Genomic DNA, 11,583 nt, shown 5'->3' on the forward strand with positions numbered 1-11,583 from the left:
CATTGTCAAGGGCATGCAAAAAGCCCCTGCAGGGAACTTGATTTTCAGCATGATTTTATGTTTGAAAATTACCTTAGGCTTTAATTTAATTCCATTGGTCATGCAGGATAGTATCACCATGAACGTTATCTTCTCACGTCCTGTAGCTTTCACTGGAACTGTTTTCAAATTTTTCCACTCCACAATTCAGCTGCTGGGCATATCAAAACTCATGTGTGTTTCATTGATGTTGCTCATGCAACATAATGGGTACTCATGTTTTTTTCCGCAGTCTGATGATGAATCACTGGAAACTGGTAATTTTGGCATCAATGTCTTTTGGTAGTCTCTCAGTGATCTTGATCTTCTGCTGCAACATTAGACATTTTTGTTCCATAAAGTGGCTACACCAACTAACTGTTGGTCTGAAAGCTTTGCTGGACTTAGGGTTTGATTTAACCCACCTAAGTGCATACATATACATTGCATTTCTGGTGGCGATGTAACCATTCTGACCATTTTTGAGGATCCATTCTGATACATGTTTCTCAAGATCAGGCCTGTGGTTGGTCCCTGTTCTCATGTAGCATCTGGTCTTGAGCATCTTCTTCAGAGACGGTTCCTTCTTATTCCACTCTCGCACGAGTTTTTCACTAGCACCAAATTGCCTCACTGAAGCACAGTTTTTTGATGAGTTAGCAAATGAAACCAGCTTTGTATTTCATTCTTTATGCCAGACAACTAATTTCTGTTCAGCGTTCAACGTGGTCGACTTTGTGTGGCGGTGTGTCTTAAACTCCCGTGCACCTTTTTGGCGACACAGCCTACTTTGCCTGCTTGATCCCATGTCTCAACTTCTAAGATGAGTAAAACATGCATTTCTGAGGTAAAAAATTGAAGTTGACTCCCAATGCGAGTATAGCATGTCTTAGCAGAAAAGTGGAGGGCGACTTATATGCCAAGTATAGGCCGAAACATGATTTTTGGCTTCAAAAAAAAGGGGTCATTATACAAAAAATGCTGGAAAAGCTCAGCAAGTCTGACAGCGTCTGTGGAAAGAAAGACAGAGTTAACATTTTGAGTCCGTATGGCTCTTCAGAGTCATACGGACTCGAAACATTAACTCTTTCTCTCCATAGATGCTGTCAGACCTGCTGAGTTTTTCCAGCATTTTTTGTTTTTGTTTCAGGTTTCCAGCATCTGCAGTATTTTGCCTTTTATCTTGGGGTCATTGTACGTTGGATCGAATTATATGTCGCAATCTATGGTAACTAATTAAATACTAGCCCACATAACATTAGAATTTCTTTCACAGCTATGTAAAATAAACGTGTAAAATTATATAGGAGATTCTAGAGGTTCATTGTTAATTACCATGGCTGTGATCATTCCTGCAAAATCAAAAACATTAAGTAAAGCTACAATCGCACCATTCTTCACAGCAAATTAAAACCAGATGTTCACCACAAGGAACTGTAAATGGGCTGCAGTTGTGTTTGGTGGTGACAAATCATGTAAATCTCTTAAATTCCAATCCCAGTTGGCTAGATTCAACAAACATGGAACCTTAAGCCAAGCCATTCACAAAGTAGGTGACGATAAAAAATAGAAAATCTAGATAGTATCCAAAATTGGACAGAATAATACAATGGAATTCACAGAATGCCATGAAATAGTGTGTAAAACAAACATCTCCTTGCCAAAATATAATTCTTTATATGCTGGAACATACAAGATTCACAATGGGGAAATAAGTAATGCTCAGGCTTTGTGATTGATGAGAAGTTGACTTTTAAAATCCATGGTATTAAAAAGAAAGCTTCCAAAGCTTTGCCTACTGAATGCAGTCAAGTCATGTGGCTGGAACACATGTCCAGTTTGCCGACAGAATAGGTATGTCTTAGACATCATTACACACAGTGGGGTAGAGTTTCCACTTTGGGCACAATTGATGATTCATGTTGTAATTCTACCCAAAATTGTATCCATTTAAAAAATTGCTTGGGCTGATAAGTGGCAAGTAACGTTCACGTCACACAAGTGCCAGGCAATGACCATCTGCCCATGACCTTCAATGGGATTACCATCGCTGAATCCTCCCACGATCAACTTCCTAGGGGATACTATTGATTAGTAACTGAACTGGACCATCCCTATAAATTGTGGCTACAAGAGCAGGTCAGAGGCTGGGATATAGACAGGTTAAGTGAATGGGCAAAAATTTGGCAGGAAGAATAGAAAAGAAGTATACTATTTAAATGGAGAAATATTACAGAACTCGGTGGTACAGCAGGACCTGGGTGTTCTGGAATCACATAAAGTTAGCATGCAGGTACAGCTAGTGATTATGAAGGCAAATGGAATGTTGGCATTTATTGCAAGAGCAATCACATGTACAAGTAGGGAAGTTTTATTGCAGCTGTACATGACATTGGTGAGACCACATCTGGAGTATTGTGCACAGATTTAGTCTCTTTATTTGAAAAAAAGATATAACTGCATTAGAAGCAGTGTGGAGAATGTTCATTCGGCTCATTCCTGGGATGAAGGGCTTATCTTATGAAGAAAGATTGAACAGGTTGGGCCATTGGAGTTTAGAAGTGATGAGAAGTGATCTTATTGAAACATATAAGATCTTGAGGGGACTCGATAGGTTGGGTACCCGGAGGATGTTTCTTCTTGTGGGGGAGACTAAAACTAGGGGACATAGTTTGATAAAGGTCTGACTTTTAAGACAGAGGGTGAGGGCAATTTTTTTCTCTCTCAGGGAGTCTCTTAGTCCGTTGCAATGACTTGATGGAGCGGCCAGGTTTCAACAAGAAACAGATAAACTTTATTACAGAAAAGTTTTTAGATGCTACATGCTCGATCAGGACTCTCGTCAGAAGGCCTCACCCCCTGGATTACATGAACTTAGGGCTCATTGGTCGGAGCCTCCAAGAACATCACGCGACCCCTGATAGACAGCAGGAGTTGGTTGTTGGAATGTCTCTCTATCACAATATGGTCCACGTGTTTTCAAATGATTCTGTCTTCCACTTCCACCTGGAAGGATAAGGGACCAGTCTCTGAGACAATGGTTCCAGGAACCCAACAAGGCCCACTTCCAAAATTCAGCACAAATACTGTGTCCCCTACAGTGAATGTGTGAGCCTTGCTATGAATATCATGATTCAATTTATTGATTATCCTGATTCCTCGCTACCTTCCCCTCTAAGTTTGGAAACACCAGACTTAACCTTGTACGAAGGAGGGGTTTCATCAATAATTTAGGCAGTGTTGAACCTGTAGTGGAATGAGGTGTTGTACGATAGCTGAGAAGAAAGTGGGAAAATCTAGTTTCTAGAGGGCCTTCTGGTGACCTCTTCATTTCAGATTTGAAAGTTTGCATTGCTCTCTCAGCTAAACCATTTGATGAGGGATTGTAAAGGGCTGTTTTAATATGCCTGATTCCATTAAATTCATGAATCTCTGAAACTCTGTGCTGGTAAAGACTGTACCATGATCATTCTGTTAGGCCATTTATGCTAAAACAGTGATGCAGCTTCTCGATAGTTGCGCTCGATGTTGATGATTTGACTTTGTATACATCCATCCATTAAGAAAATGCATCTACAAACAGCGAAAACATGGTACTTAAGATTGATTCTACATAATCGATACGTAACCTAACCCAGGGTCACCCAGGCCACTCCCACGGGTGCAGTGGAGCTGAAACAGGCAACTTCTGTTGTTGCTGACAATAGCGACAAGGCTTGACCATGCTTTCAATGTCACTCAATGCCTGGCTATCAATCATAGCTTTGCGCAAACATTTTCATCTTTGATATGCCTGGATGCGCACTGAGAATGACTCTCCATCTTGTGATGGGGCGACAACTCTTGATCCCCACAACAAAATTCCATCTTGACAGCTTAGTTCTGTTTTTCAGGCATGAAATGGTCTCATCTCTTCAGACACTGGTAAATCTGACCACCCTTGCAAAAGAAGGGGTGGAATTTTCCAAGCCCACTGGCTGCGGGCATGATAGGTGTCGTGCGCGGAAAATATGGCAGAACCCAATTCACGACAACGTGAAGACAGGTCACGATCTTCCGCTCAGCCCGCCAATGGCGGGCCTCATTTCCCACCATTGGTCGGCGGGGAGCTAATTGTAATATATCAGCATGTAATTAAAAGGCCATCCTGCCAGGCTCTTGGAACCCAGCCGTATCGTCCGCCCACATCGACAGGAAAGCAGGCTGACATGTTTCACAGCAGCACGCAGGTGACGTGCACTTGGCGGCCTTCACTTTGGGGGAACTGAGGTGAGTGAGCAGCAGTGTTCTCCACCGCTCGCCTGTTGTTTACAGGCCTCAGGGTTGCTGGGGGGCAGTGGCAACTGATGCCTGGCCCCGCAGATGACTGCTGAGGGTTGGGGGGTGTGTGGGGTCAAGTGCTGGTCAGCCTCAGGAGTTGTTACTCGGCAGGGGGTGGGGGGGGGGGAGGGGGGAGGCGGCGGTGCGGCAGTCAAGTGCTGCCCTGGTGCTGCATCCCATGCACAGGCGATCGAGGTGGGGGGCAGGGTAGGCGAGGGAAGTGGCCACACATTCGAGACACCTGTATAAACTGACCATGCCTCAGCAACTAAGGCAGGTCAGGTGCAGCCATAGTGATATAATTGAGGTCAGGCTCCTAGCCTGCCCACCCATGCAAGCATCGTGGAGGCACTAAAGGGCCACCAAACACTCCATACCTCCGCACGTGCTGCCCAGGAGCGACAGTGAGCCATGGCTGGTCGCCGCCTAGTGACATCCAGGGTCTATAGACACCGCCTGTCATTCTGACAGATGACCAAGAACCAATATCACCAACGACTGCACATGTCTAGGGACCTGGTGATTCACATCTGCCACTTACTGTAGGACTTGGCGCCAAGGGGACATGGAGGGCATCCATTGCCAGTGGCTGTGATAGTGACCGTGGTGCTCAATTTCTATGCCAGTGGCTCCTTTCAGGGCTCCACAGGTGACACCTGTGGGATTTCACAATCCGCCAACCACAAATGCATCCATGAGGTCACAGATGCCAGCTTCTCCATGGCACACAACTTTGTGCATTTCGCCTGGGACTGGGACAGCCAGGATGTAAGGGCCATTGGATTCAGCCTGATCCCGAGATTCCCACAGGTGCAGGGTGCGAGTGACTGCGCTCATGTGGTGCTCAGGTCTCCATCGCTACAATCAGTGGACTTCATCAACCACAAGGGCTTCCACTCACTGAATGTGCAGCTGGTATGCGACCACCAGAAAGGCACCCTGTGCACGGTTTCCAGGGAGTGTGCACGATGCCTACATCCTGAGTCACTAGCAGATCTCTGCAGTCTCCCAGGGTCAACAGAGGCTGCAGGGATGGCTCCTTGGGGACAAGGGCTACCCGCAGAGGACGTGGCTGATAGCACTTGTGCAGCGGCCTCAGACTTCAGCAGAGCGACGGTATAATAAGGCTCATGCAGCAGCTGCAACTTGGTGGAGCAGACCATTCAGATGCTGAAGCTGCAGTTCCAGTGCCTAGATCAGTCTGGTGGAGCCCTGAAATACAGGCCGCAGAGGGTGTCATGCATTGTTGTCGTCTGCTGCGCCCTTTACAACCTGGCGCTACAAAGAGGTGAGGAGCTGGCTGAGGAGGACATGGAGGAGCTGTATGTCTCCTCAGATGAGGAGGATGCTAACGGGGATGAGGGTGAGGGGGTCCTTGGTCGTGATGACGATGAGGATGAGGCTCTCGCACTGGCTAGACAAGGCAGGCGCATGCGGGAGGTCCTCTTGGCTGCCAGATTTGTGGAGGATGGTGACAACATGCAATGAGGTTTCCCTGTGGATAATCACATCACAGTTGTGAACGTTTGACTCCAGTCTGGCTTATTGCAGCACAAACGCCTCTGTGAAGATGCTCCCGTCATGGAGATACAGTGGAGGCCCTAATAGTTGCTTGACGCAGGAGGATGATGACAATCCGCAGTGAGGACACTCCATAGATCGTCACATAGCCTCTGTCTGACTCCTGTCTGGCCGAGGGCAGCTCAGGGCCATCTCAGAGACGCAGCCATGAAACTTTAGACACATCTGATGCTGTGTCCGCCTTCATCACCTCAGCTCTTCAGAAGCTGGTGCACAGCATCACTGATCACAGATGTTGATGTGTTGGGGGCCAGCCCCACCTTAAAAGTGCTGAGAGCACACAGAGAGAATGAGAGAACTCTGTGGCACCTGCCCACTACATTCTGGCAGCAATGACCAGCACCGCCGAGGAGCAGACATCAGTAATGTTTCCAGGGAGTGTGAGGCCAGACCATCACTTTGGTCTGAAGGCCGCACAGAGCACAGGAAAGAGGCCCTTGACTGAGACATCTGCCCTTTTATCTTGTGCAGAAAGATTTCACATCTGAGTGACAAGAACACTGCTCATCAGAACAAGGATCTATAGGCAGGGGGACATTCTTGGGAGCTTATTGACAATAGTGAACATTATATACAAGTGATTAACACCCATAACCAGGCTGTGCAACTATTTCTCCTTAACTGTCCTAACCCTGCCGCTACATCTTGGTGCTCCCCGGACATCCACAGCAGAGGTAGAGGCAGCCTGCTGACTGTGACACACTGTCTGTGATGACTTTGGCGGGAATTCTCTGGATGACCGAGACTTGGAGGGCCCCAGCCTGCTTTCGGGGTCCTGCTGTGTGGCAGTGGCACCCTCCTCGGCCTGTGAAGCTGGAGCTGCGGAGGTTACAGGAAAAGGGGAGTCAGCTGGGCCGGTCACTCCCAGAGTCACCTGGGTGGATGATCCCGGAGTGTGCACCTGCTGATCCTATTCCCTATGGGTGCCCGAGGGCCCCTGGCCGTGAGCAGAATGGGTAGTTGGAGTGAGATTAAGCTGCCCAGCACCCCTCTTGCATACACACTGTTGGAGGCCAACTATGGCATCAGCGATGGAGTTAAGCCCACGGAGCATTGCAGAAGTGACGTCCTGGACCAAGGTCTTCATGATGACCACCATCCTGCCAGTGTTGACCTCGGTGCGTTACAATGCTGGTACTATCACCTCAGCCTGAAGACGGATGGGCTCCTCCTTCGTGCCTTGCAATCTGAGGAGCGCAGCGGACATCCCTTCCTGATGTTCCCGAGCTTGCCTCTGCAGCTCCAGTAACTGTGACATGACCCAGTCCAGAGGCTTGTCATCTGACCCAGATTCAGCAACGTTCTGGCCTCCAGCAATCCTCTGAGTGCCGGGGCTGGGAAGTCCCTGCCTCTGCCTGCTGTGGATCAGAAAGTGCAATGTGCTCACCAGATTGTGATCCCGAGGCTATTCTAAAGCTATGTCCCACCGAGGTGTGTGTCTCTGTACTGGTGGAGGGTGTGGGTGAGCACTGTGATAGGACTTCAGGGATGGTGCCTTCAGATTCATCTTCGGAGGTTTCTTCGGAGCTTGATTGGATGCACTGGGTCATGGACTCCGACAGCTGTTTCCCAGATGTGCCTGTAAAAACAAGGGAAGATAATTAGTGCATGGCAGTGGCCTGTGAAAGAGGACACATCACTCAAGGTATGGTTGTCTGATGGATGTTGCACTGCTGGGTCCTCACTTGGTAGAGTTGCGTCAATCTCACTGTCAGCACAGGACTGGTCCTGGTCATCGCCAGCCAGCTGGACGGCTGTGTTTTCGAATTCTGTTTGAATTCTGGCATCCCTCCACGTGTCAGCTACCTTTCCCTCCTGTTGTGAGCCAGTTTGTCCTGTGAATAGAGATAAGGAGAGTATATCAGAACACCTGCGGGCCAGATGATAAATATGCCTGGCCTGTGTGGGTGGTGAGTGGTCCCATGGACGGGATGAGTACAATGACAGTGTGTGTGAAAGATTGAATGGTGATGTCCCTTGCACTGGCAGTGAGTGAGGGCCCTGTGGGTGTGTGATGGGTTTGTGATGTGAATTGGGAGTGATGAAAAGAGTGACTTATCCTAGCAGAATAGAGGAGATCATTCTTCCTTTTGTGGCACTGGGTGGCTGTCCTCCTCTGCAGGGCGTACACGCTGGCCGCCACTGCCACCACCTCCCAAGCCGGGCTGGTGACATTGCTGCCCACCCTGCGGCCAGAGCGGGGGTAGATCACATCCTGGAGAGCCTCCATGGCAACCAGCTTGAGGGACCCGTCGTTGAAGCAGGGGTTGCAGTCTTTTTGCCTTTGCTGGCCATGCCTCCCAGGCAGTGGTGGTGAGCTGGTGGCAATGAGCGCTTTGCTGGCGGCTGCCTTTTAAAGATGGCGGCCAGTGTGATGCAACAGTGCAGTGATGGCAGTCGACGAATGAGAGCCTGCCTGCCATGGAAACAGTGTTTCACGGGAGTGAATATATAATGAGATGGGCTCGTGAAGATACGACGTGAAAACCCGCCATTTTTAACGGCAGGTAGGACTTCATTTTACCTGACTGCTATCGCACTTAGAGCAATTCCAGGAAAATTCAGCCCTTAGACTCTATTTTGTTGGAGCTGAGCATTGTTTGGCATTTGTGTTGTACCAATGCTATTTCCCACTTATCAGTCCAAGTCTGAATGTTATTGTTATGACACTGCAGTTGGTAAAGCTGAGTTATTTAAAAATCCCAGAGGGAAACTTTAAACAGCTGTCATAACCTATATTTTAAGTGGTATGTTTGAGATGCAGCTCTAAATTCAGGAATCAGACCACCAGTTCTCGAGAGGTTTTTATATCAAACTACATGAGACATTTATTAATTTACATAGGTTAAATATATACACTTGGCTACAAGTTACTATTATCATAACTTTTAACAAATTCCCAACTAATCTCCATTAAGACAATACAACCTATAGACTTTAAGCAGACATCAGGCAAAGCATTTTCACCTTACAAATTCAAAATGAGGTTCCCTTCACTTTGCAAACACAGTGGTAGGCTTACAGGCTTTGATGTTACATGCCTCTGCTCTGCACACACAAAACTGCTATCTGTTATATCCAGTGCATCTCATTGAATGTAAATTCTCATTGTATCACCAGCCCCTTTGAACTCCAACTTTTCTAACAACAAAACCCCTTTCAGAGTATCAATTTTATTAGTACTATAAACATTGCTTGGTCTCTGCTAGCTAGGTGCCAGATTTCACTCCCCTTCTTGAATGCTCCATTCAGCAAAATGCAAATGCACTCTACCTCTCTTACATCTCAAAACTAGTATATATCAAAACATCCAGATTAGCTGGCTTTAATCCAATTAAGACACACCCACAGACTAAACCTATATTTTAAAAGGAAAATAATTTTCAATAACGTACATTAATAGCTTCATGGCAATTACTCAAGTCCTGCTGCATATAGGCATGGACATCTTCAGTATCTGAGGAAGTACAAATGGTATTGAGTACTGTGCAATCATCAGCATCCCCATTTCTGACCTTATGATGGATGGGAGGTCATTGATAAAGGAGCTGAAGATAGATGTGCATAGGATATTACCCTAAGGAACTCTTGCAGCAATTTCCTGGGATGAGATGATTGGCCTCCAACCACCACACCCAGCTCCGACTTCAACCAATGTAGAGCTTCCCCCTTTATGCTCATTGACTACAATTTGACTAGCGTCCCTTGATGCCACACGCAGTCAAATGTTGCCTTGATGTCAAGGGCAGACATGCACATTAGTCTTCAGAAATTCAACTTTTTTGTTCATTTTTGGACCAAGGCTGTTTTCTTTTTATGTTCATTCACAGGATGTGGGCATCACTGGCAAGGCCAATAGTTTTTGTCCATCCTGAAATATGTTGAACAGGTGATTCGCCTTCTTGAATACAACTGGCTGGCTAGCTAGGCCATTTCAGAAGGAAGTTAAGAGGTAACGGCATTGCTGTGAGACTGGAGTCACATATAGGCAAGACTGGTTAAGGACAGCAGTTTTTTTTCCCCTAAAGAGCATTAGTGAACCAGATGGGTATTTCTTTTAATGTCAATACAGTAGCTTTTTGGCCATTATTACTGAGACTAGCTTTTTAATTCCAGGTTTATTTAATTAATTGAATTTAAATTTCCCTGCTGCCATGGTGGGATTTGGACCCAGATCATTAGTCCAGGCCTTTAGCTTACCAGCCCAGTAACATAACCACTAGGCTGTCATATCCCTCGTAAGGCTGTATTGAGATCTTGATCCAAGTGGTCTTGGCAGAACTCAAAATGAGCATCAGTGAGCAGGCTATTGGTGAGTAACTACCACTGTCGATGACACCTTCCATCACTTTGATGATGATTGGGTGTAGATGGGGAAGTAGTTGGTTGGATTGGATTCGTCCTGCTTTTTATGGATAGAACATAACTGGGCTCTTCTTCAAATTGTTAGGTAGTTGACAATAGTGCAGTTATACTGAAACAGCTTGACCAGAATCATGTATTCCTGGAGCAGGAGTGTTCAGTGCTACTGCCCAGATGTTATCAGGGCCTAAAGCCTTTGTTGGATTCACTTCATCCACCAGTTTCTTGATATCATGTGAAGCGAATTGAATTAGCTGAAGACTGGCACCTGTAATGTTGGAGACATCAGGAGGAAGCTGAGATAGATCATCCACTTGGCACTTGTGGCTAAAGATGGTTGGAAACCCTTCAACTTTGTCTTTTTCACTGATGTGCTGGTCTATGGCATCATTGAGATGGAGATGTTCATGAAGCCTCCTCCTCCTGTTAGCACTTTAATCGTCCACCGCCCTTCATGACTAGATATGGCAGGACTGCAGACCATTGACCTGATCCATTGGTCATCGGATTGCTTAACTCTAGCTAGTTTGGGTTGTTTCCGCTTTTCAACGTATGGTAGTTCTGTGCTTGAGCTTCATCGGGTTGGCACCTCATTTTTAGGTATTCCTGGTACTGTTCCTGGCATGCTCTTTTACACTTCTTATTGCAGAATCAGAGGATATGCTGGGCCATGAGGTTACAGATTGTTGTGGAAGACTGTTCTACTGCTCCTGATGGTCTACAGTGCCACATGACAGCCCAGTTCTGAGCTGCTAGACCTGTTCTGAATCTATCCCATTTCACATTTGAATTTATAAGTATCGGATTTTTAGAAGTCCCAAGGTGAGATGTGTGCCAGTTAATTGTCTGTTCCAAAAAATTGTGTTGAATTTAATAATAAAATGCAGGATTAAATGAATTATCTTCTGAAGGTTTCTAAGTAACTTCAAAGGATAATTTGAATAGTGAAAGCATTTATACATTGTCATTTACTTCAATCAAATTTTAAATACAACTGTCAGAGACAGTGAGGAACTGAACTTCAGAAAGAAAGTGACTTAAATCGATCCAGTTCAGGTAAATACACACATTTTGCCCAATTGCAGTGCTTTGTGTTTTGGTTGCTATTATTTCCTCTATTCTGATGTACTTGTCTGCTATCATAATGCATGGGAGGTAAGCAGCTGTTATCTGTGCCTGCAGCCATGGCAACAAAGGTACATGCATTTTTTTGTAATGTAAGCTCAATATTCCAGTTAAATGTGCCCCATTTCTGGCAATTTAATGGATCCTATGTGGTTTCCATCAAACTTGATTATGTGC

This window comes from Cetorhinus maximus, chromosome 1 (genome assembly GCF_964194155.1).
Source record: "Cetorhinus maximus chromosome 1, sCetMax3.hap1.1, whole genome shotgun sequence".
NCBI classification, from domain to species: Eukaryota; Metazoa; Chordata; class Chondrichthyes; order Lamniformes; family Cetorhinidae; genus Cetorhinus; species Cetorhinus maximus.